The sequence below is a fragment of the Phocoena phocoena genome, chromosome 3, assembly GCF_963924675.1.
Source record: "Phocoena phocoena chromosome 3, mPhoPho1.1, whole genome shotgun sequence".
NCBI classification, from domain to species: domain Eukaryota; kingdom Metazoa; phylum Chordata; class Mammalia; order Artiodactyla; family Phocoenidae; genus Phocoena; species Phocoena phocoena.
Window position 1 is genome coordinate 21,492,667 of NC_089221.1, and position 24,277 is coordinate 21,516,943.

Genomic DNA, 24,277 nt, shown 5'->3' on the forward strand with positions numbered 1-24,277 from the left:
GACAGACCTATTCTCAACTGCACAGCTGCAAAAAACAAAAAAAAAGAAAAAGAAAATTAATTTTTCTCTAGAGGAGTTTATCTAACATATATGTGATCATGGGAAAGAAGTCATGAAATTGTAAAATTGCCTCTCTCTCATAAAAAATCCAACTAGATAGACCTAAATAAATCTAAATGAATCAATAGGTACTCTCAATTCAATAGAATTATTTTTCTTTTTCACAAACTTAGGTGCTACACATAACTAGATATTTATAAAAATCAATATTTATTTTTAATGGATCTGAACATAATAGTATCAGTATATCACTTTAAAAGAATCCCAATATAAAAAGTACTGACAACTTAGAAAATTGACAAAGCTTTATAAAAAGAACTAAATGATAAATAACTGAAGTTTCTGTAATGAATTCAGTGGGATGCCAAATAAAAAATTGTCTTTGAAACAATTAAAATAGAAGATGTCATTTCTTCTTAACCTCAAATTTTCTAAATTAAGTCAAAACTTTTCAATTTTCTGGAAATCCTAATATCTTAATTTAAAAAATAGAAACACATGGCATGTAACTAAAATGTGTAATAGGGAGTATGTGAAAAAAGTCTTCACTACTAAACTTTATATCATTTTATGCCCTAAGACTGGGATTTTCAAACCAGATTACATTTAACTTATCAATCAAGTATCAGTTTAATTTGTCATGTCCTGAATTTAAAAAATGGAATAAAATAGTCAACATTAGAACAGTGATAAATAGAATAAATATATCAGACTGCTCCATTTTGTATAGTATATCTCTCTTTATGAATTTATGATATGCAATATACTTTTAACCATAGGCATAAACAAAAATGGAAACCGTTACTTAGCAGTTACGTACATAACTTGATGAAGAGCTATTAGCACTGTAAGGAAACCATCTTTATTTCTCTTTTGAGCATATTTAAGGATATAGTTCACAGTTTTATTGGCTCCATTTAATTATGAATTATTTCCCTATTAAGTTTGCTGAGATATTTTAGAGAATTATTAGGGAATTCTCACAGAATTGGTTGATTCACTAAATAATAAATAAAATAAGCAAAAATATACAATCACCAAGTAGGAGAGAGTAATACAAAACTAAAATAATAATAAATAAAAAAATATATAGAACGTTAATAATTAAAAAGTATAAAGCATGATTAATCATATGTTGAATATCACTGATAAATAAAATTAGCATTAGAAATTAGAGTAAGACATGTTTATTTCACAGTTCTTTCTGGAATGCTTTATATAATGCTGCACTGCCAATAAACAACTACTAGATGGAGGCCATGAAGGTATATTATAATACACATTCACATATAAATGTGTTATATTATCTCCCTGTCACTATAGATTACTATATGAGTTTATAAAATGTAGCTCACAACTGAAGTCTCATTTTCTTCCTAACTTGCTCTTGGGCTCACATTTTTGTTAAACCATTTCAGTTCTATCAATATGAATTAATACATATTAATTCGATGTGAAAACCATTTGCCTATCAACTAATCCAATCACATACTTCTGTGTCCAGAATATGTGAGGGGTTGTTTTAGGACAGGCCTTAGGCAAACTATGACCTGTTGGCCTAATCTGTGCCCTGGCTGTTTTTATTTGAACACATCCAAACCCATTCCTTATGTATTGTCTATTGTTACTTCCAGGCTACAATATCAGAATTGAGTAGTTGCAACACAGACTATATGGAGTTAGGAAAACATAAATATTTATTACCTGACCCTTTGTAGAATAAATTTGCAGCCCCACGGTCTGCAATAAAGAGAAGCATAAGGTAAGAAATAAAGAGAAGCATAAGGTAAGTTAGATCCCTTCAGGATGTCTCTGTTTAGATAAAGATTCAGTAAGAAAAAAATTTATATATAATGAAATGGAATGTGTGTGTGTAATAAAAGGCATAGGTAGGTGGCAAACACAAGTTACCTGGGAATGATTCCTGAAAGTCTTCCAAGTAAAAGTGATACCCGAACTTTGTCTTAAAACATATTAATGTGAATTATTTACTATCAATTTTTTTTCTTTTATAAACATGCTTTCCCTTTAAAAAAGAATGATTAGGGTCTTTTTCACCTTGTAAGATTAAATCTGTTATAATATGCAACAACAACTGACTTCCCCAAGAACTTTCTTTTGACTTTTTAGCAGTTATATAGTTCGTTCATTTTGGCTGAAATATAATATTCATTGTTTGAATAATCACATTTTATTCATTTGGCTGAGATATAATATTCATTATGTGAGTAACCTATGGTTTGATGGGTGTTCTGTTCCAAGTTTTGCTCTCATGATCTGTTACATGTCTCCCTTAGTACACATGCAATCATTTATTTTAGATGTAAACTAGTGGTGCAATTTATGCATCTGATTTACCTTTGTACATCTTTACAAACTCTTTTCTCAGAACTATAGTGGATATATTGTTGAGAAAGAAGTAAACTTGTTCTTTTGTTAAGCTATTAAGATCATGTGGTTATTTGTTATCACACAATTCCTACCATCCTAATAAAATGGTTTTATGACTTGACACTTGGTCAGCAGTAAATAAAAGAGACTATAGACTACCATCTTCTTGTTATTGGACATTGTGATAGACAGAACAATGACCCCTCTAAGTTGTCCTTATTCGAATCCCCAAAATTTGTGCATGTGTTATATTTCATAGCAAAAGGGAGGCATACGGTTGCAGATAGAATTAAAGTGGTTAATCAACAGACCTTAACATAAGGAGATTATCCTGAACTATCTACAATATGCCTTCAGTTATCTGCAATTCAATGTAATCACAAGGGCCCTTTATATGTGGAAAAAGTAGGCAAGAGAGTCAGAGTGGGAGTAATGGGACACAAGAAAGACCTGATGGGGCATTGTTGTCCTTGAAGATGGAAGGAAGTCATGAGCCAAGGAATGGAGATAACTTCTAGAAACTGTAAAGGAAAAAGAATTCTTTTTTTTCTCCTCTAGCACCTCCAGAAAGAAATGTAACTCTGCAGCCCCTTAATTTATCCCTGCGAGACCCATTTCATACTTACGACCTCCGGAACTGTAAAATAATAAACATGTGTTGTTTAAGCCATTAAGTTTGTGGTAATTTTTTAAACAGCAGCAGTAGGAAACTAATATATATATGCCTTTTTGATTTTTACCAATTAAATGTGTATAAAATTTTATTTGATAAGTGTACTGTTTTGAATTTCTCTGGTCTTTAGACATATTGAACATCTCTTCAAATATGTATTGGCCTTATGTGATTCTTTCTTGTGGGAAATGTCGGTCAATGCTTCTTGCCCATTTTCTCTTCACTTTTTTATTGCTTCTGACTTTCTTATGAAGTGGTAAATGTTCTTTACATAATCAATAATAGTTTTTCTTGGTTTTGAAAATTGCAAATATCTTTACCAAGTTTATAGCTTCCTTTTTGCAATTTCCTTAGGGTGTCTTTATTATTAAAAGAAATCTTGATTTAAGTGTAATTAAATTTCCATATTTTCTCTGTTTAATTAGTAATTTAAAATAATCCCCCCAATATTTACCATATTTTTGACTTAGATATTTGAAAGTGTTTTTTAATCAACATTAAAGTTTTAATGCATTTAATATTATATATATACATATATATGACATGTATTTAATATACGTTTTTATTTTTCATTCACATAATCTTTTTTTCCCTGATTTCCCACTGATATGGCATGTAGCATGTACATAAGATTAAGTTCCAGAGAAGCTGGGTCTTTTATGTGCTCTCTATACTACTCTGCTAGACATGTATTTATTCCTGTAATATAAAAGTGTCTTAATTATTATAACTTCACAATAAATTCTAATATCCAGAATAGCAAATCACCACCTCCAGTTCTTCCTGTTTAGAAATGCCCTAATTATTTTTGCCTCTTTTCTCTTTTATATAATATACTTAGAATCGGAATATCAATTTCTGTTTAAAATTTTATTGGGATTTTGGATTGAAATTTCATTAAATCTATAGGTCAGTTATGAGATAATTAGCCTCTTTATGGTGTTTATTCATTAACATTTTGCAGTTCTTTAATGTTTCTTAATATTATAGTTTACTTTGTAAAATTATTGTGTGCATATGGTTATAATGGTTTCTATGTTCTTGAAATAATTTAAAGTTTCATAAAGGATCATAACATCTGTAAGTAATGACAGTTTTCACTTTTATCATTATTTTATTAGCACGCTTTTGTTATCAAGCTTCTTAGTCCATAATTTGTAGACTAAAACCCTCTCCCCTCCTGTATGAAACACTCAAATTAGCTATCACTAGTTGCCTCGTATATCTATGTAATTAAGTAATACAGATAAATCTTGACGCCCCTTAAACCATGCAACTACTCAGTTCCTGACAACATTTTTTCTGGGTTTTTTTTGGGGGGGGTTTGCGGTACACGGGCCTCTCACTGTTGTGGCCTCTCCCGTTGCGGAGCACAGGCTCCAGACGCGCAGGCTCAGTCGTCATGGCTCACAGGCCTAGCCGCTCCGCGGCAGGTGATATCTTCCTGGACCGGGGCACGAACCAGTGTCCCCTGCACCGCCAGGGGAACTCTCAACCACTGCGCCACCAGGGAAGCCCCCTGACAACATTTTTTTAAATGAATGCTGTCTCCATTCCAATCCAGATACCAATAACAATATCTACAACCAAAAATTTGGTGATAATTGAAAAAATGGGCACAAGCGTTCATTGAAGTATCATTAGTTTCAATTAAAATGTTTCAAAATAAATTAATTTAAAAAATATAAAGCAGGTTACCATAACTTTTCTTCACAATGCTGACCAGGTCCATGTATGCTTCTTAAAAAAAAAACAAACAAACAAAACAAAACAAAAAAACAACAGAAAACCTCTCCATCTTTAACTGCCACAACTTCAATAGCCCATAACTGTTCCATCAGGTTTACCATGGTTCATAATGCATTTCCTTTCACCTTGATATCAACTGATTTAATTAATATTGGATGTCTAAGCCACTGGCAGTCTGTAATGTGAGTGAACACCCATGAATTGATCTAACATGAAGCGATTAGATAGGGACTTAACATTGGATATTAGGGAAATCATTTAGATTTGGATCAGTTGTCCCACCTATTATGACAATACCAATGATAATATTAGGAGAAAATATTGCATGGCATTTCATTCAACCACTCAGTGGAGATAAGAAGTGGCAAAAGAAAATATAAGCTATTGAAATCCATGAGGACATATGAGAAACTCCAGTAACTCCCCTTGCATTAACCAGAGGTTGAAATATGAATGTTATGTTGACAAGATGGTGCTGATGGGAGCAGAGTCATTTCTTTATTTCTTTATAAACATCATAACAGTGGCATCCCTCTGGATGAGTGAATCTGGAGAAATTTGTGGTATAAAAGTATTTATTAACTTGGAATTTAAAGAAAAATTAAAGCAAGGAATAATGACTTATAATCCTTTGCTTTATTTAGTTATTGTTTAGTTATTAGCGTTCACCATTGACCTTTAAAAAATTCTGTACCCACAGTCTTCATCCCTCTAACTATGATTCCATAATTGGTTTCCTAACAAAACTGAATAAGGAATTCAGAAGAAAACAATTTGCAACCAACCCTTAAATATTCAGATACACTTCATCTATTCTCCTGATTTGGGAAGAGACCCACAGACTCTCTTTATGAAGAGCAACATTGGAGGGACCAATTCCAGGAGCTACAGCTCCTTTCACATCTAAACACATTGAAAGAAGTGTAGGTAATCTGATTGCTTGGACCAGGACAATGATTGGACCACATTTTATTTGTGCAAGGGTAACTGCAGGAACCAGGTAATTTTTTTTTTTTTTTTAATTCCTGGGCTTCTGCGTACACTTACTAATGGTACGGTGTTTTCCATTCCATCTTGAACAACAATGGGATAGCCTCATATAACCTCACGTGAAAGATAAGTCCATTGGAATAGGCGCTGTCATTTAATTTTGTCTTAATGAATGAGAATATGAGATAAGAGTATGCTCTTTATAGGTGAAACTGGTGAAATAGAACTGGTGGTGTTGGCAGGTCTGTTCACATCTTTATACATATACCTAGGGGGAAAAAATGTGTTAACACATTAATGCATTTGGCATGAAATCTGCATTGGCTATTTTTCTTGAGCCTATTATTTCTCTTTTTATTTATCTTCACTTAAAATTTTTCAAAAAGTATTGCTTAGTAATCTATTCAAAATGCTGGATATTGAAGCCATGATTAGTTTAGAAATCAGGTAAATTCACTACATATCCTATGAAAAATTTAAGCCTAAAACAAAGTTTATATTTTTATATTTATCTTTTATATTTCATAAAGAAATCACAGTAAAAGCCACCCAATTAGAATCTTTTAAAATATCCCATTTGTCAGGATAATTTGAAAAATTAATGATGGAATGGTAGCTGTAGCTTTAGGAAACTTAGGTATGTTTTTCAGTCTATCAACAATAATAAAATTAATGCCTTAATATATATTCAATGACTTAAATAAACAGAGTAGAAATATTCCACTTCTACATAGACTAATTCCTGCTTTAGCTAGGGTCTTTCATTCAGGAATAAAGACACTATTTTCTACCATTTATCTGTGGCCATGTCATTTAATCTTACTAAAATAAATTTACAAGAAATAAAATCCGTATGACCTGAAGGCAACTTAGAAATAATTAATCTTATTTTATAGGTGAGAAAATTTATTCTATTTGCAACCTTGTGGTTATGAAACATAGTGGTTTAATAATGAATTTATTATAGAACTGGCCCAAAGAAATCACCCCAAAAAGAACAATTTACAAAAGTATTACTCTTTTTCTACTGTTTGATTGTTTAAACACAACTTCTTCATAGATTAAGCATTAAATTGATCTCACATGAAAGCATATGTTCATTCCAAATATCACTAACTTTACTGTGAAGAGAACATTCAAAACCACATATTGAGGCTTCCCTGGTGATGCAGTGGTTAAGAATCCGGCTGCCAATGCAGGGGACATGTGTTTGAGCCCTGGTCCTAGAAGATCGCACATGCCGTGGAGCAACTAAGCCCGTGCTCCACAACTACTGAGCCTTCATGCCACAACTACTGAAGCCCATGCGCCTAAAGCCCGTGCTCCACAACAAAAGAAGCTACTGCAATGAGAAGACCACGCACCGGTAGCACCCACTCCCTGCAACTAGAGAAAGCCTGCATGCAGCAATGAAGATGCAACACAGCCAAAAATAAAATAAATAAATTTATCAAAAAACAAAACAAAACAAAATCACATATTGAACCATCTACTTCCATGAAAGTATCGAAACTCGAGCTGTACTGCCTCACCTTTCTATTTATTTTATTTAACAGAAACAAAGTTTTTCAGGTCATCTGTTTCTCTGAAACTGTCTCTTTTAGAGTGCAAGATAAGTGATTCCCAAATGCCTCTATATTCGAATCTTATTTTCTGAGTCTTATGTCACCCAAATGAAAACTATATGCCATCCAGTAGTGCTGCAGTCCTTTCCAGTGGGATTTGTTTTTATCATTTTCACATGCTTGAGGGCAGGAGGTGGATTACTTATCTTAATGAGTAATATATATATTTGTAGAATCTGTGAATAGAAATTCTTGAGTTTGGTTACAAAGCAACAGGATAGAAAAACAACCAATAGAGACTTTTAAGTGTCCAATCAGATTCCTTATAAAAATGTCTAAGTTAACACTCTTATCTTAATATGTTCAGCCTGTGATGCTCAACATGGTCTATATGTGTTATTTATCACTTATTGTTGCACCTCTATAAATGATCATGTACAAACCAAAATGAGACCAGTGGAGTGTGTATGTGCATGATCAAGAACAATCTTTCAAGATTATATATGGTTACAAAAGGGGCAGATGAGCTGTTAAGAAAAAATTTCCAAAACTTTGAAATAAAAAACCAGAAATGCGCAGAAGTATATCTAGTAGTAATACAAACCATTAACTTCTACATAACAACTTTTTACTAATTATCTTTGGTTGATATATTTTCTTTTACAGTTTTTAAGGAAAAAATATTATTGAAAACTTGGGTGTACAGAGGAAGCATGTTCTTACATATCTTACTGAGAAACTTATTAACAAGTAGACTTCATGATTACTGAATTTTTAGGAGGATATATATATCTATGTTTGAATTTGCTATTTACTGTTTGACTAGAGCCCACACACTATCAAATTACATATAAATTTGTAGATTTCTGTTCAGCTGAAAAATTAATCTCAAAGACTAAAATTTATTGCCTTGTATTTTTATTTATTAGCAAACTCATTTCACCATTCCTTTGACAGATTATTTAAAACTCTGTACCTTAGGTTCCTTGTTTCTTTTAAATAACTTTTTTGAGGTATAATTCATGTACATACAAATCATTCATTTAAAATGTATAGTTCAATGTTTTATAGCACATCCACAGAGTTTTACAATCATTGCAAACAACTTTAGAAATTTTCATCATATTACTCCCAATAGAAAACACTGTACACATTAGCATTAACTTCCCTTTACATCCCATCCATCCCTGCCCCAGTCCTAGGAAAAGTCCACTTTCTTTCCCTATAGATTTACCTATTCTAGACATTTCAAATGAATGGAGTCATAAAATATGTGTTTTTTTAAACTCACTTCTTTCACTTAACACAATATTTTCAAGATTCATCTCCTAATGTAGCATGTATCAGTACTTCATTCCTTTTTATTGCTGAATTTGAACCAGATACACCATTTTATTGATTCCACTGTTACTTAGCAGAACAAATATTTTATGTGTGTTTATTCTCTTATTTTTAAAAGTCATGTTCTTTATTTTGTAATTGTATGTAAATACAGTATTAAGCATTTTCATCGTTTTCAATTTTTGGATTTTTTTTATTATTCTGTGTTTAAAGAATGGAAATAGATGCAAAATGTCAAAGAAAGCTTGTGTTCAAAAGTATTGACACAAAATGAAAAGCAAAAAATACATATTATTTTTTTACAAAGTATAAATATAAGAAAAAATCAAGAATATTCTGTTTATATCAGGAAAATAGCATTTTGAAAGTTTAGTGTATGGCCAGATAATTGATCGAAACATACTTGCTATAGTTTTGACTTGGTGAAACAAGTAAGAAATGTCAAATTCACATTTAGATACATTTTAATTTTATGCATTTCGTTCATTAGAAACATCTGAAAGCCATTTGACATTATTTGTATTTTTGTAGCTGTTTTCATTAATTTGTACCAAACTGTGAAATGTGTTGATTTTGCCATGACCAGCCCATGAAATCCATTATCTAACTGCTTGATATAGTGGCTTCTTACCAAAAAAGGCTCTCAATGAAAGATCTGCTATGAAATGACATTTTTCTTATATATGTATCATATTATAAAACTTTTTCTCATGAATATTAGATCACTAGAAATAGACGTATGGGTGTTTTAGTTCTATGTGAATAAAAAATGTTATGACATTTTGACTTGGGTATGGAATTAGAATTGCAGTAAACTTCACTCTACCTGTATTTGTTTTGTTTTGTTTTGCCTTGTTTACCAGTCATAGGGTTTCATTATCACTAAGTAAATGTGTTGGACTTTTAAAAACTTTTATTCTTTCTACAATTTCTTTATATCTCCTTTTTACTAATATCTATAAATATCTGATTATAAAATATATGATGTTTCTAATAATAAAGTTATTCCTTAAAAGTGATGACAGTTAAGAGTAAATGTATGTTACTGATTTTTGTCTCCTGATCTGAATTATTTACTCAGCATATTAATATTTAGTTTGCTTAGTTAATGTTGAGTTAGTTATTATTCAGATTTGTCAAAGTGTTCTTATCATTTGTGTATTTATTCAACCTGATTCTAAAAATAGTAGAAGTCAGACTTATTCAAATTATTTGCTAATGTGTCTGCATAGTTTATGTGGAAACATATCAATAATTGTCTCATATTTCCACATTTGTTTTAAGAGTTGCATGCTTTAAGGTAATTAGAATTCTTGCCATGAAACTTTCTAACAATTTTCCTTATTAAGTTTTACATTAGACATGCTTTTATGAGGCAAGTGTTTTGAAATTATTGAAGTCTTGTTTATTAGAAATATATATTTTTTCTCACACAAAGTGTGTTACTGAAAAGACAAGTGAGACACTGGATTTGGGTTGAGTCATGGTAATTAATGATGTTTATCAGTTTTATTAGCTAACATATCAGGTTGAATTGTGTTATTTTTGCTACTAGAAATGATAAATGTTCCAGGAACATATTCTTAAATTTAATTTGAAAATCCTTCCCTTTTAGGTGTAACTGACACTAGATATCAAAGCTTCTTTTTCACTAAGTGGTGAGTCTTCCATTTTTGGGAAATGAAATAAATGTTTAAACTAAATGACCTCCTTGTGTTCAACTATTTATTTAAAGTTTTCCAACAGCCAGCATAGATATTAATAACACTAGTCCTTTAAAATAAAACTTTAGAGAAAGGCAATTAAAAATGAATTATAGAAACATAAAGCCAAGAGTTCCTCTTGGCTACTAAATATCTTGAGACTTGGTAGTTGAAAGAATCTTATATTCCCCAAACCTTTTAGGTCATTGATTACATCTGCTCTAGCAAAAAAAAAATAACACTTACAGAAATGTATTAATTTCTCCAAAATGTACTGCAGTATTGCATATTGATAATTGACTGTCAAATTATCTTAACCATGTGATGTAAAATTTCTGCATACACACACACATATTTAGGGTGTGTGTGTGTGTATAGTCAACCCTTATTATTTTGCAGATTCTATATTTGTGATTTCTCCTACTCACAAAAATGCATTTATTTGTAGTTCTAAAATCAATATTTGGGGTGCTTTCATGGTCATTCATTTGTGTACATATGCAGTGAGGTGAAAACTTTGAGTCATTCATGGACATGTGTGTTCCCAGTTGAGACAATGCTCTGTATTCTTGTTTCTGATCTCATACAAGTGCCCTGTTCATGGTCTATGTAGTGCTACATTTTTTTTTTTGCATCTTTTTAGGGTTTTTGATGTTGTTAGTAATTTCGCTGTTTAAAATGGTGACTGCACATAGTTCTGAAGTGTTGTATAGTGTTCTTAAACACAGGAAGGGTGTGATTAGCCTTACTGAGAAAATATGTGTGTTAGATGTTTCATTCAGGCAAAAGTTAATGTGCTGTTGGCTATTAGTTTGGTGTTAGTGAATGAACAATATATGGTGTCTTTAAACAGAAACACAAAATAAGTTTACGTATTGATCAGTTGACAAAATGTTGGGATCAGAGGTCCCAACATTCAAAACCTGTATTTTCATTTTCCCTGGAAACAGTGGTTCAGTATTTTCTAGACCAGTGTTTGTGTTGATATCATAGAACATGACTACTGCAAATATCAGCATTTGACTATGTAGGTATATATATATGTATATACACATGCACACACAAATGTATACACATATACAATTATTTATTATTTAAAATTTATTTTGCTAAGTGTAGATATTTAAAGATTAACTATTCTTTTAAATTTAGGAAATTTTACAAAACAAAACAAAAAAGGCCAACACTAAACAGTAATTTTCACATAGAAATAATGCATCATCAATATTGAAAATATATTTGCAGAAGAATTCAGTGTATTCATTTTTCATTATTTAAATTGATGCTGCAATCATTATTTAAAGCACAATTATTTTATTTTACTTTCAAATTTACCAAATATGGGAAAATTACATATCTTGTAATAATTCATACTTTATATATACATATTTTGAGTTAATATGTAACATTTTTTTGAGTATTCACAATTGTATTGTCAAACATTATATTGTTTTTCTTCTTAATTATTGGCTAATGCGTATGTTCCTTATATCACCAAAATAGAGATATTAAACAAAATTGCAATAGTGTGCAAAAAGCTTTTGAGTATTCACATTTCTTACAGAACATTCTTCAGAAGACAGATGTTTAAATTGGTAGACATAGTATTGTAGAGCATATAATTTTGATGACAGTCTTCTAGTGTGATTCTATAATATGTTACCATTAAAGATAAGTAGAGCACAATGGTCTTATGGATTTTTATGGGCATATCATAGAACAAAAGTATATATAGATACACTTCAACATACCTTTGGAACTTAAGTGTTGTTGTTGTGTGTATGTAGTCTTCTTGACTAATACTCTAGTACCTAGGGCCATGATATATTGAATATTTTATATCAGTGTGTTTTTTATAGGTTCCTGACACAGGCTAGCATTGCTCAGGGACTTTCTATAATCCTGGACCTTTTCTAATTTTATGACTGTGTGATGGGTCCTTGTGAAGAATAATCCTTAGACCATCACTTGAAGGTTACAGCAGTTCCTGATTCTCATAGAAATGATTGTTTAATTACTGGAAAATAAAAATAAAAATTACAGAGCATATTATAAAATTATAGAGTTAACAAATTCTGGATGATAGGAATTAGAGTTGTAAGTTTAGCGTTTCAAATTGTCTCATATATGATCCTCACTATGAACTAAGAACTTTTCTATATCATCTAATTCTCAGGCTGAGTTAGAAATTCACATAAAGCTCACTTCAGAGTTGAAACAAATATCAGAAAGATTAAGTTACTTGACTGAGTTTATTAGACAATCAATTGTGAAGCAAGGATTTAAGCCTTGCTAATCTGGTGTCAGAGCTCACATTTTAACCATTAAGCTACTTGGTTCATTTTCATAGTAGGTAAGATGTTTATGTTTTATTGTGCTGAAATATACATAACTAGATTTATTATTTTAACCGCTTTGAGCATATCATTCAGTGACATTAAGTACATTCACACTGTTGTGCAACTCTCACCACTATTTATTTCCAGAAACTATTCATCAAAATAAATAAATAAAAGGAATTGTTTTGCTAGTGTTCAAAATCCACAGTTCCATTGCATTTCCAACATGCTATCATGTCTTTAAAAACACGTAGAACAAATTAGAGTAATAAAAACTAGAAAGTTTGAAATCATATATAATGAACACTACCAAATGTATACAACGTTTGATAATATATTACCATTTCTATTTCTTTCTATTGTTTTAATTGTATAATTCTAGTTAAGCCACAATACCTAAAAAAGATTCAGTGTTGTTATCACGGTAGTGCTAAATCTATTCTTTAGCTTTTCCAAAAACTTGTCATTTCTGTTTCCTTGCAAATTGTGTTTATATAGTGAAAATGAATATCATTAGACTGTGAAATAGGTAGCTATACTATATTTATTAAGAAAAGAAACACCTACTTTATTATATAAAGACATAACAAATCTTAGGAAACGTAATTGAAACAGGTATATTTGTCAAAGTATTTTAGACATTCGCATTTGAATGTTGATCAACTTCTTTCCTAGAGACTGTGACAAGAGCAATGGGATTTATTTAACTTATGTGAAATAATTATTTCTGAATCAAGTTTCTCCTGCTCAAGTAATTGTCTCTGTCAAAACATTTTAACTGGAAAGAAATCAATCATGTTTTTTGAAATAGTTTTTTCTTTTTAATTTTAATCACGTAGAAATCTATTAACTTGAAAAGAATACCACTGAATATAAAACTTGAGTAAGTTTCAGAAATATATCTTTAAAAATAGGATTTAATTCACATAAATGCATTTACAGTTTTGATTTCCAAGGTTGATACCACAAAAAAAATAGAAAATAGAAAAATACATTTTACTGCTGAAATATGTGTACTGAGTCACCTCTTCAGAGAGATCTTTCTTAACAAATTATGTTAAACTGATCCTCCCCTTTTTTTTCATCGAGTACTTGGTTAATTTCCATCAATTTTTTGTTCACAAATTTCACAACAAATATAATTGTAATCATTATATTTAATTATTTGCTTTCTTGTCTGTTGTCATTAGACTCTATGTCAGATATCACATCTCACAATTGAACTTAGTTGACATGCAGTTAATTGGCCTTAGCTTTTGGTATAAGTACTGTGATACAAAATCACATAATGAGATATGTGTGTGTGTGTGCGTGTGCGTGTGTGTGTGTGTGTGTGTGTGTACCAAAGATCTCCAAACCATAAAGTCACATCATGGACAACCAGTTCCAGTGAAATTTACCAGTTCTCAGTCTAAAAGAAATTGAACTAACATTGCGACTGAGGAGCATAAACATAACTCAAACACTAGCTGACAAAGGGCAGCATTAGCAATGGCAAGAAGTACAGAGAATCAAATTTAGTTGTGTAGAATGTAATTGTATGCATGGAGGAGCTCTATGAGTTATTTTATGCTGTGAAGTAGAGATGATTTAATGTAAGCATATCACCAGCTCCCTTCTACTATGTTCATTTTGCCATTCCTCTAAGAATAGTGATTTGTAGGCAGATAAAGACAGCTTGGAAGATTTTGATCAATATCTGTTTTTTCTTTGGTTTTTAAATATAGGAGACCAGCCAGAGTATTTGGATTTTTAATTATAAATTTCAACCATAGTTTATCACATGGTAACAACAAATACAGGGTACAGGTTGAAACAGCATTGGTGGATATGGTAAAGTTTATCATGTAGATTTCTTTTAGCCATCAGCACCAGGGGAGCATCCTGGGACTGTGGAAGGATGTTCCTTCATTTTGACTTTAAGATAGCCAGCATAAGAGAGTACATTTTCCTTGGAATGGCTTAAGATAAGTTTTTCAGGATTTATTCAATGATTCAAGTGGAATTTTGTGGCAGGCCAGAATAAAGACATCCACCGGTTCAGAGAAGCTTTCTGGGCAATCTGCATCATCTCCCTATGTTTACCACTTTACTTCCTCATCAAATGTTTCAGGAACCCTTGGAAACACTGCTGTGGTTAAATTTTCTTTTTCTACTACTTCCAGATTCCATTGATCAATCAGCAGATTGGAATAAAGGCATTTCCAATATACAGCCTTATTTTGAATTAGGATTTAAGGATCAAGCTTTCACACAGTATTTCTGGGTAGACGGTTGATAATAAAATGATAAACACAGAAATCGTCCAATAGTCACATGCTCCCTCTGTTTCAAACTGAGTACTGTGGTGTTGCAAATGATCCAAGTGGGAAACTTGAAATATTGTCTCCAAACTGTAAAATATAGACATAAGGACAATAGATTCCTGTTTCCATCAACATTTTTAACCTAAATTATAAACTACTTTAAATCAAAAAATTGTCACAGAGAAAGATAGCCTCAAAACTTGGGTCAATCTGCAAGGGAGCCACAATTTCCCAGCTAATTGTGTATATGGCTTTATTCAGGAGGTCAGGTCAAAAGGAAACTTATCAGTCATTTTAACATCACAAGAAGGATCATTTATACTTGCATACCAAACTCTCATTACCCTCAGAAATCATTTTTCAGGGGATGCAAGATAAAATATTGAGGAATAAAACATTGATGACTTATGGGAAATCACTAAAATGGTTGCATTTCTTTATTGACTTGAGTTGTAATATTCTAAAAGAATTAATACCTTGTTGTCATAATATTAACTCTTTTCTTGGAAAGAAAGTAACTTGATAGCTTCAACTCAGAGTTATGAAATACATACTTATCATGGTTGCTATAGAAGTGACCAAAAACTACTGAAACCAGGGACTTAGGTGATATCAAATAATAGCAATATCTCAGGATACCAGTTAAGCAGACTAGAAAATATTAGTATAAAAGTTCATGGAAGTTTATTTTTATAGGCAAAATAGTATCAAAATATATTTAAAGCCTTTAGAATATCATCTTCATTAAATATCTTATAGAAAAACAAAATCACACACAATTTAATGCTGTCATTGTTCAAAGCTCCTTAAATATACAATTGTTATATAGGCTTGAAATGAACTAATAGAAAGGATTTGCAATAGTTTGATACAAGAAAATATTCCCTGATATTATATCTTCTTAAATAATATGTTAACCCTCTTGACAGGGGATGGAGGAATTTATATAACTCTGCAGTAATGCTTTTTGATGTATTTAGAAATTGATGTAGAACAAACTACTTGCCACGAGCACAGACTTTGAACATAGATGAAAAACTTAGTCATATGTAAAAGAGCACATTGGCTCCTTAGCATCCTCATCTCAGAGAACTTTTCCATGGATGAAGTAATTGCAAAAAAAAAAAAAAAAACTTTAAAAAAATTGCAAAAAAAAGAAAACTCTGTTCATGGAGCAGTGAGCAGAAGGAATGTAGGTAAAATTAGAGACAGAAGTTGAAGTGCAAGGCAGTGGAAGGCCATGGATCTTCAGGTTAGAGAATATAAACACCACAGTCCTCCATGAGGTCATATCTTTGACAATGTCCAAAACCAAGTGAGCAATTCAGGATTGCAGGGCCTAACAGTTAAACAATTTGTGGGGACCACTATAAGAAAAGTGATATAACACACAAACATAAAATTAGGTAATAAGCAACACTTTTATACAGTGAGAATTCTAATTACCAGATTTTAAAAGTTGGCAATTAACATAAACAAAAAAATGCAGAAAAATAACAGATTTAAAACTATTACTTAACTCTTTGACGAAACCTTATGATCTTTCTTTTTCCTTCACATTTTTCAGCTTCATACTCTGATCATCTGTCCAAATAACAGAAATGAAAACAGAAAAGACAGGTAACAATTACGAAACTGATGCTTTGTATTTCTCAGAACAATCAGCTTTCTTATGATTTTATTCATTGTTCAATTAACAATATGCTTATAGAAAAAAATTTGAGGCATCCTAATGGAATATATGTGGTAAAGCAAGTGGACAGAAATTGGCCTGTAGATGATAATATGCAAAATTTAGAAGGGAAAAATAAAAACATTAAAACAATGGTCAATGCTTATTTGGACATCATCTAAGTATTATGCACATACATGTAAATATGGAAGTATCTTTGATATGTGCAACTCACTTCTCTTATTTTATTTGTAACAATATTGGGAATGTGGTATATACTTAAGGGAGTGCTTAAAATAATAGCAATATTAAGAATGACAAAATCTAACATAAGGCATATTCTTTGACTGTCAGAATTTATTCTGATATTCACCAATTAAGATTCATCCATTAGGAATTTCCTCACCAAGATGGTGTTACATTGTCCCTGATATCACCCACCTCCCCCTCACAAAAAGAACAACTAACAGCCATTCAAGAACAAGACACCATGGAGAGAAACCACTGAGAGAACACAAGCATGAAGCCGAAGCACTCCCCTGCACCACAGATGCCAAGACAGACTTCATTAGAAGGGTAAGAGAAGCAGCTACCACATTAGCCCTTCCTCCAGGCAGATGCAGCACCACTCCAGAGGTCTCCCCTGAGACTCTGGTTCCTCCAGCGGTAAAAGAGAACCCAGGAAAGGCAACCAACTCCCCCCAGCGTTGTTAGTCACTTTGTGGGAGCCTCTACTTTGATCCTGCACCATGGGAACAGCAGGAGAACCTGCAGTGGCTCAACTGTTGGGAATCTATCTGACTGTGATAGAGAAGGGGGAAGGGACTTGCAACAACCAGCAAATGGATTTTGGCAGGTCAAGTTCACACCTGCAATACCAAGTAATAATCCCAAATAGTGGCTTTACTCATCTGCAGAACTAAATTGGAAGCACACTCAGACCAGGGAACTCAGCAGGATGTAGATATGCCTGATACGAATCCTCAAACAAAGAGTTTTGCAAGCCCTGGTTTGCCCATGCTCAGACAAGGAGCTGAATTACAGCACCACCCACTGTGGAGAGTGTCTTCCAGGCTTATTTGATCAGAAGGGCTGGCAACAATTCCTGGAAACAGTGCAGCCCAGTGGAGCTCAAGCTGAAAGATCAGAAGGCAGAGCTGATCACCCCAGAGCAAAGCTAGTACTGGGCATAGAGTGTTCCCTTGCTACACATAGGCAGGAGGATAAATTGATAGCCAAGGCTAAGGATAGCTCCTGGCCCATCACAATCAGAGAGCCTGTTTGGGGAGTTGAGAGCAGCCTGGAGTGGCCCCTCTTCCTCTCACCCAGGCAAGGGAGCTGTGACATAGACCTATCCACTGTGAAGAGTGTCTTTCAACCCTAACTCTTGCCAGAAGGGCTGGCAACAACTCCTGGAAGGTGTGAGGCCCAGTGTCACTTGAACCAAGAAGCAGCAGGAAGGGACTTCCCTGGCGGTCCAGCAGTTAAGACTCCACACTTCCTCTGCAGGGGGTGTGGGTTTGATCCCTGGTGGAGAACTAAGATTCCACATGCCATGTGGTGCAGCCAAAAAAACCCCCCCAAAAAACAAAAAAAAACAAGCAGAATAGATAGTTTGCCGAACAAAGCCAGTGGCCCTCTTCAGTGAAGGAACAGGGGTGTTGGTGCTGCTTTTCCTGTGCCCGAGCAGGGAATCTAATCTGTGGCCCTGCTTGCCTCTGAAGAGAGCCTTCTAACTCTCCAACCAGGAAATGTAACCAGAGCACACAAGAAGCTGCATAGCCCATTCAACAGTCCTATGTGCAGAGACATTTGAACAGAGAGAACAACCCATGGCTTCCTTCCTCTGTACTACAAACTGGTGGCCTCACCTAACCAGAGAATTCAGTGCAGACTGGCCTGATTCAGGTCAATAAAAATATACCGTAACAGCAGGACCCACCTGCCCAGGGACGTTACCAGAAGACACAACTGGAAATCCAAACTGAGCTCACTGGTGAAGAACTGTCTCAACCAAAACAAACTGTAAAGTCTGGAAGAGGAGCTTGATTACTCAAATGTGCAGTTACCAATGTAAGAAATCAAGAATCATGAAAAATCAGGTAAATATAATAACATCAAAGGAAACCAATAAAGTTCTAATAAATTAGCCTAAAGAAATGAAGATCTATAAGCTGTCAAACAAAGAATTCAGAATAATCCTCTTAAGGAAGCTTAGTGAAATACAAGAATATACAGACAGACAGCTAAACAAAATTAGGAGAACAATGCATGACCAAAACAAGAAGTTTGTCAAAGAAATAACAACCATAAAAATATCTTAGAGTTGAAAAAAACAATAACTGAGCTGAAGAATTCAATAGAGAGTTTCAAAAGAACTCTTGATCATGAAGAAGAATCAGTGACCTGGAAGATACGACATTTGAAATTATCTAGGTAGGAGCAAAAAAAAAAATGAAAAAGAGTGAAGAAAGCCTATGGGAATTATAGGACACAATGAAAAGAAACAATATTTGCATTATGGGAATTTCAGAAGAGAAAGATGAAGGGACAGAAAGTATATTTAAAGCAATAATGGCTGAAAACTTTTCAAACCTGGGGAGAGGAATGTACATCCAGATCCATGGGGTCCAAAAGATCCCAAATAGGTTGAACCTGAATAGGACTACACCAAGACACAATATAATTAAATTGTCAAAACTCAAAGACAAAAAGAATTTTAAAATCAGCAAGAGAAATAAGAGAAGATGCATATAAGGGAAACCCACAAGCCTATGGGAGGATTTCTCAGCAGAAGCTTCTGGCCAGAAGAGAATGGGATGACAGGGTCAAAGAACTTAAAGTAAATAACTGCCAACCAAGAATTCCAAACCCAGTAAAGGTGTCCTTCAGAAATGAAGAGAGGATAAAGACTTTCCTGAACAAAGAAAAGTTGAGGGAGTTCATTACAACCAGACTTGCCTTACAAGAAATGCTGAAGAGAACTCTCTGAATGGAAGTAAAAGACCACTAATTCACATTATAAAAATAAAAAGGTAGTATAAATCTCACTGGTAATGGTACTATAGTCATAGTTATATTCTGCAATATGATAATAGTATACAGGAATCACTAACAGTATTCTGGATGAATATAGATACAAAAATTTTCAATAAAATACTAGCAAATCAAATTCAGCAGCACGTTAAAAGGCTTATTCACCATGATCAAGTGATATTTATCCCTGGGATGCAAAGATGATTCAACATATTCAAATCAATCAATGTGATACATCACATTAACAAATGAGAAAAAAAGAATCATATGACCATTTCAATAGATGCAGAAAAGGCATTTGACAAAATTCAACAGTTTTTTTTTTGTGATAAAAATTCTTAACAAATTAGGCATAGAAAGGACATTTCAACATAATAAAGGTCATATAGACAAGTCCACACCTAATATCATACTGGGTGGTAAAAGGTTGAAAACTTTTCCTCTTGGATCAGGAACAAGACAAGAGTACCCAGTCTCATCACTCCTATTCAACATAGTACTAAAAGTTCTAGCTAGACAAATCAGGCAAGAAAACAGAAATAAAAGGGGTCAGAACTGGAAAGAAAGATGTATTTGCAGATGACATAATTTTATTTGCAGATGACATAATTTTATATATAGAAAACCCTAAAGATTTAACCAAAAGCTGTTAGACCTAATCAATAAATTCAGTAAAGTTGTAGGATACAAAATTAATATACAAAATCAGTAGCATTTCTATAAACTAAAAACAAATTTTCTGAAAAAGAAATAAAGAAATTGATCTAATTTACCATACCATCAAAAACAATAAAACAGGAATAAATTTAACTAAGAAGGTGAAAGATCTCTACTCTGAGAACTGTAAAACATTGCTGAAAGAAATCAAAGTAGATACAAATAAATGGAAAGGTATTCCATATTCATGAGTTGAAAGAATTAATATTGTTAAAATGTCAATAATATGAAAAGCCATCTGTAGATTTAATCCAATCCCTATCAAGATTCCAGTGACATTTTTAATAGAAGAAACAACACTCCTAAAATTTATATTACCACAAAAGACCCCCAGTAGCCAAATAAATCCTCAGAAAGGAGAACAAAGCTAGAGAACTCAAACTTCCTGATTTCAAGCTATATTATAAAGTTGTAGTCATCAAAACAGTATGGTACTGGTATAAAAACAGACAAATAGACAAATGAAACAGAATTCCAAGCCCAGAAATAAACTCAGTCATCAACAATCAACTAATATTTGATAAAGGAGCCAAGAACACTCAATGGAGAAAATACAGTCTTTTCAATAAATGGTGCTGGGATAATTGGATATTCACATGTACAATGAAAGTGGCCCCATATTTTATAGCACTCACAAAAATTAACTCAAAATAGATTAATGACCGAACTGTCAGGCCTAAAACCATCAAACGCCTAGAAGAAAACATAGGAATAAAGCTTCTTGACATGGGTCTTGGTAATGATCTTTTGGATAAGGCATCTAAAGCACAAGTAACAAAATAAGAAACAAACAAGTGGAGTACATAGAACTAAAATTATTCTGCACAGCAAAAGAAACCACCCATAAAATGAAAAGAAAACCTGTGGAATGGGAAAAATATTTGCAAACCATATATCTGATAAGGGGTTAAAGTCCAAAATATATAAAAAACTTATATTACAACTCAATAGCAAAAAAACCCCAGATAACCCAATTGAAAAATGGACAAGAAACTGAATAGACATTTCTCTAAAGAATATGTGTAGGGATTCCCTGGTGGCGCAGTGGTTGAGAGTCCACCTGCCAACGTAGGGGACACGAGTTCGTGCTCTGGTCTGGGAAGATCCCACATGCCGTGGAGCGGCTGAGCCCGTGGGCCATGGCTGCTGAGCCTGCACATCCGGAGCCTGTTGCTCCTCAATGGGAGAGGCCACAACAGTGAGAGGCCCGTGTACCGCAAAACAAACAAACAAAAAAAGAATATGTGTAAAGGCCAACAGGTACATGAAAAGGTGTTCAACATCACTAGTCATTAGGGAAATTCAAATTAAAACTGCAGTGAGCTATCACTTCATGCCTGTTAGAATGGCCATTAAAAAGACAAGAGATAACAAATTCTGGTATGGATATGGAGTAAAGGAAATTCTTGTGCACTGTTGGTGGGATTGTGCATTGATACAGCCACTATGGAAAACAGTATGAAGGATCCTCAAAAATTAACAATAGAATTACCACATAGTTCAGCAATTTCACTTCTGGGAGTATATCCAAAGGAAACAAAAACACTAACTCAAAAAGATATCTGCACCTGCATGTTCATAGCAGCATTATTTACAATAGCCAAGACATGGACACAACCTAAGTGTTCATTGATGAATAAATGGTTAAAGAAGTTTTGGCATATAATATACGTGTGTGTGTGTGTGTGTGTGTGTGTGTGTGTGTGTACATACATGCAATGAAATATTATTCAGCCATAAATAAATGAGGAAGTCCTACCATTTGCCGCAACATAGATGGACCTTGAAGGCATTACGCTAAATGAAATGTCAGTCAGAGAAAGATAAATACTGCACAATCTCATTTATATCTTGTATGTAGAATCTAAACTAACAAGCAAAACAAACAAACCCCCAAACCAAAAAACTCACAGGAAAAGAGATGACACTCAGACTTGTGGTTACCAGAATCTGAGGGTGGGGGAAGAGGAAATTGGAGGAAGATGGTCAAAACATACAAATTTCCAGTTATAAGATAAATAAGTGCTACTAGGTAGGTAATGTACAGCATGATGACTAGTGCTAACACGGCTGTATGATATATAAGAAAATTGTTAAGAGAGTAAATCCTAAGAGTCTTCATCACAAGGAAAATTTTATTTTTCTTTTCTTTTTATTGTATCTGTATGAGAAGATGGAGGTTAGTTGAATTTATTGTGGTAATCATGTCACAATTAAGTAAATCAAACCATCCTTCTATATGCCTTAAACTTATATAGTGATGTATATGAATTAATTCTCAATAAAACTGGAAAAAATATTTGTCCATTAATACTCATCCATGCTGATATTTACAAATTTTCCATTTCACACAAAGAAAAAAAGCTGCAGCCTGTCTATACATAATAGGAAATAGATTGGCAGAATAAATTTGACCTTTTAGAAAAAAATTGAATTGTTATATTTTAAATGAGGAAGGCTATAATATCTCACTTGTACATTCTTATTCAAAACTCCAGTACAATTTTTTTTTAATTGGACATTTTGATGTTAGAGGTGAGAGAAATCTGTACTTTATCAAACTAGTTATTTCTATTTGCCTAATTACTACGTGGAAGTAGTGGGACTATTTTAACCTGCAGCATTTCTACTTTGAAAATACATATTTTGATAATTTGTTATGTTACATTAACTTTTCTAACAATATTGACATTCTTAATCAAGATGTAATTTTTCTGGTCTCTAACTTGGAAAATTTGTAAATATTTTATACTATTGCCAAATGTCTACACTACAGTGAGAGGGATAAAAACAATCAGCAAGCAATCATAAATTTATTTAGCAAAGTAGATTCATGTTACCCAGTTTTATATTCCAAGAGCAGAATTGCTCTGTTCAGTTGATACTGTCAGCATTAACATTTATTTTTTCAGAGTTGTTACACTGAGCAAAATGAATGTTGCCTAGGAGTTTATTGGAGAATGAATGACTTGATTTGAGAAAATGTCATCTATGTGAACTGACAACTTTTGGAAATATTGACTTCCTGATCACCTCCACAAATATCATCCAATTAGATCATATTATTCCAATAAATGCCATATTATCCTCTTTTCAAAATCCAATATGCTTGGGCTCATGTTTGTGTACATGCATGAACTTTTGTGTATGTGTATACATCCATATAGACACGTTAGTTATGTCAATGACCTATGAGCAGGCAGTCATTGTCTTGGAATAGGAGGGTAACAAGATTTATATTCTTTGTATTACCTACGAAATATTGCTAGTCACTTTAGTACCCAGCACAAATCACTGAGGAATAGGTGAAATAATTTACATACTAGTTTCATTTAAAGATAGGAACTGAGATCTCCAATCTCTAATCCACAGAATTCTTGATTAAGAAGTGTTATTGTAGAGCTGGATTGCGCTGATCAAAACTCAGGGGCAAGAAAGGATATGTAATTCCCAATACCTTGACATAAGGGAGAATATTATCTGACATCTCAGGCCTCAAACGAAGAATAGACAGTAAGGTCTGGTTCTGAAACTGCTTGGATGAGGTTGAAAACCCATTGCACTCACACAATCCAAGAAGATGTTATCTGGGATAACAACAGGTTAAACAGGAGCATACAATTAGAAACTGAGATACACAGCCAACTTTATGGGCTGTTTAGCAACCTGGACATTGCTGAAAATTGAAAGTGTCCATGAGATAATTTACATGTAGCAGGTGTAACAACAGGTGTA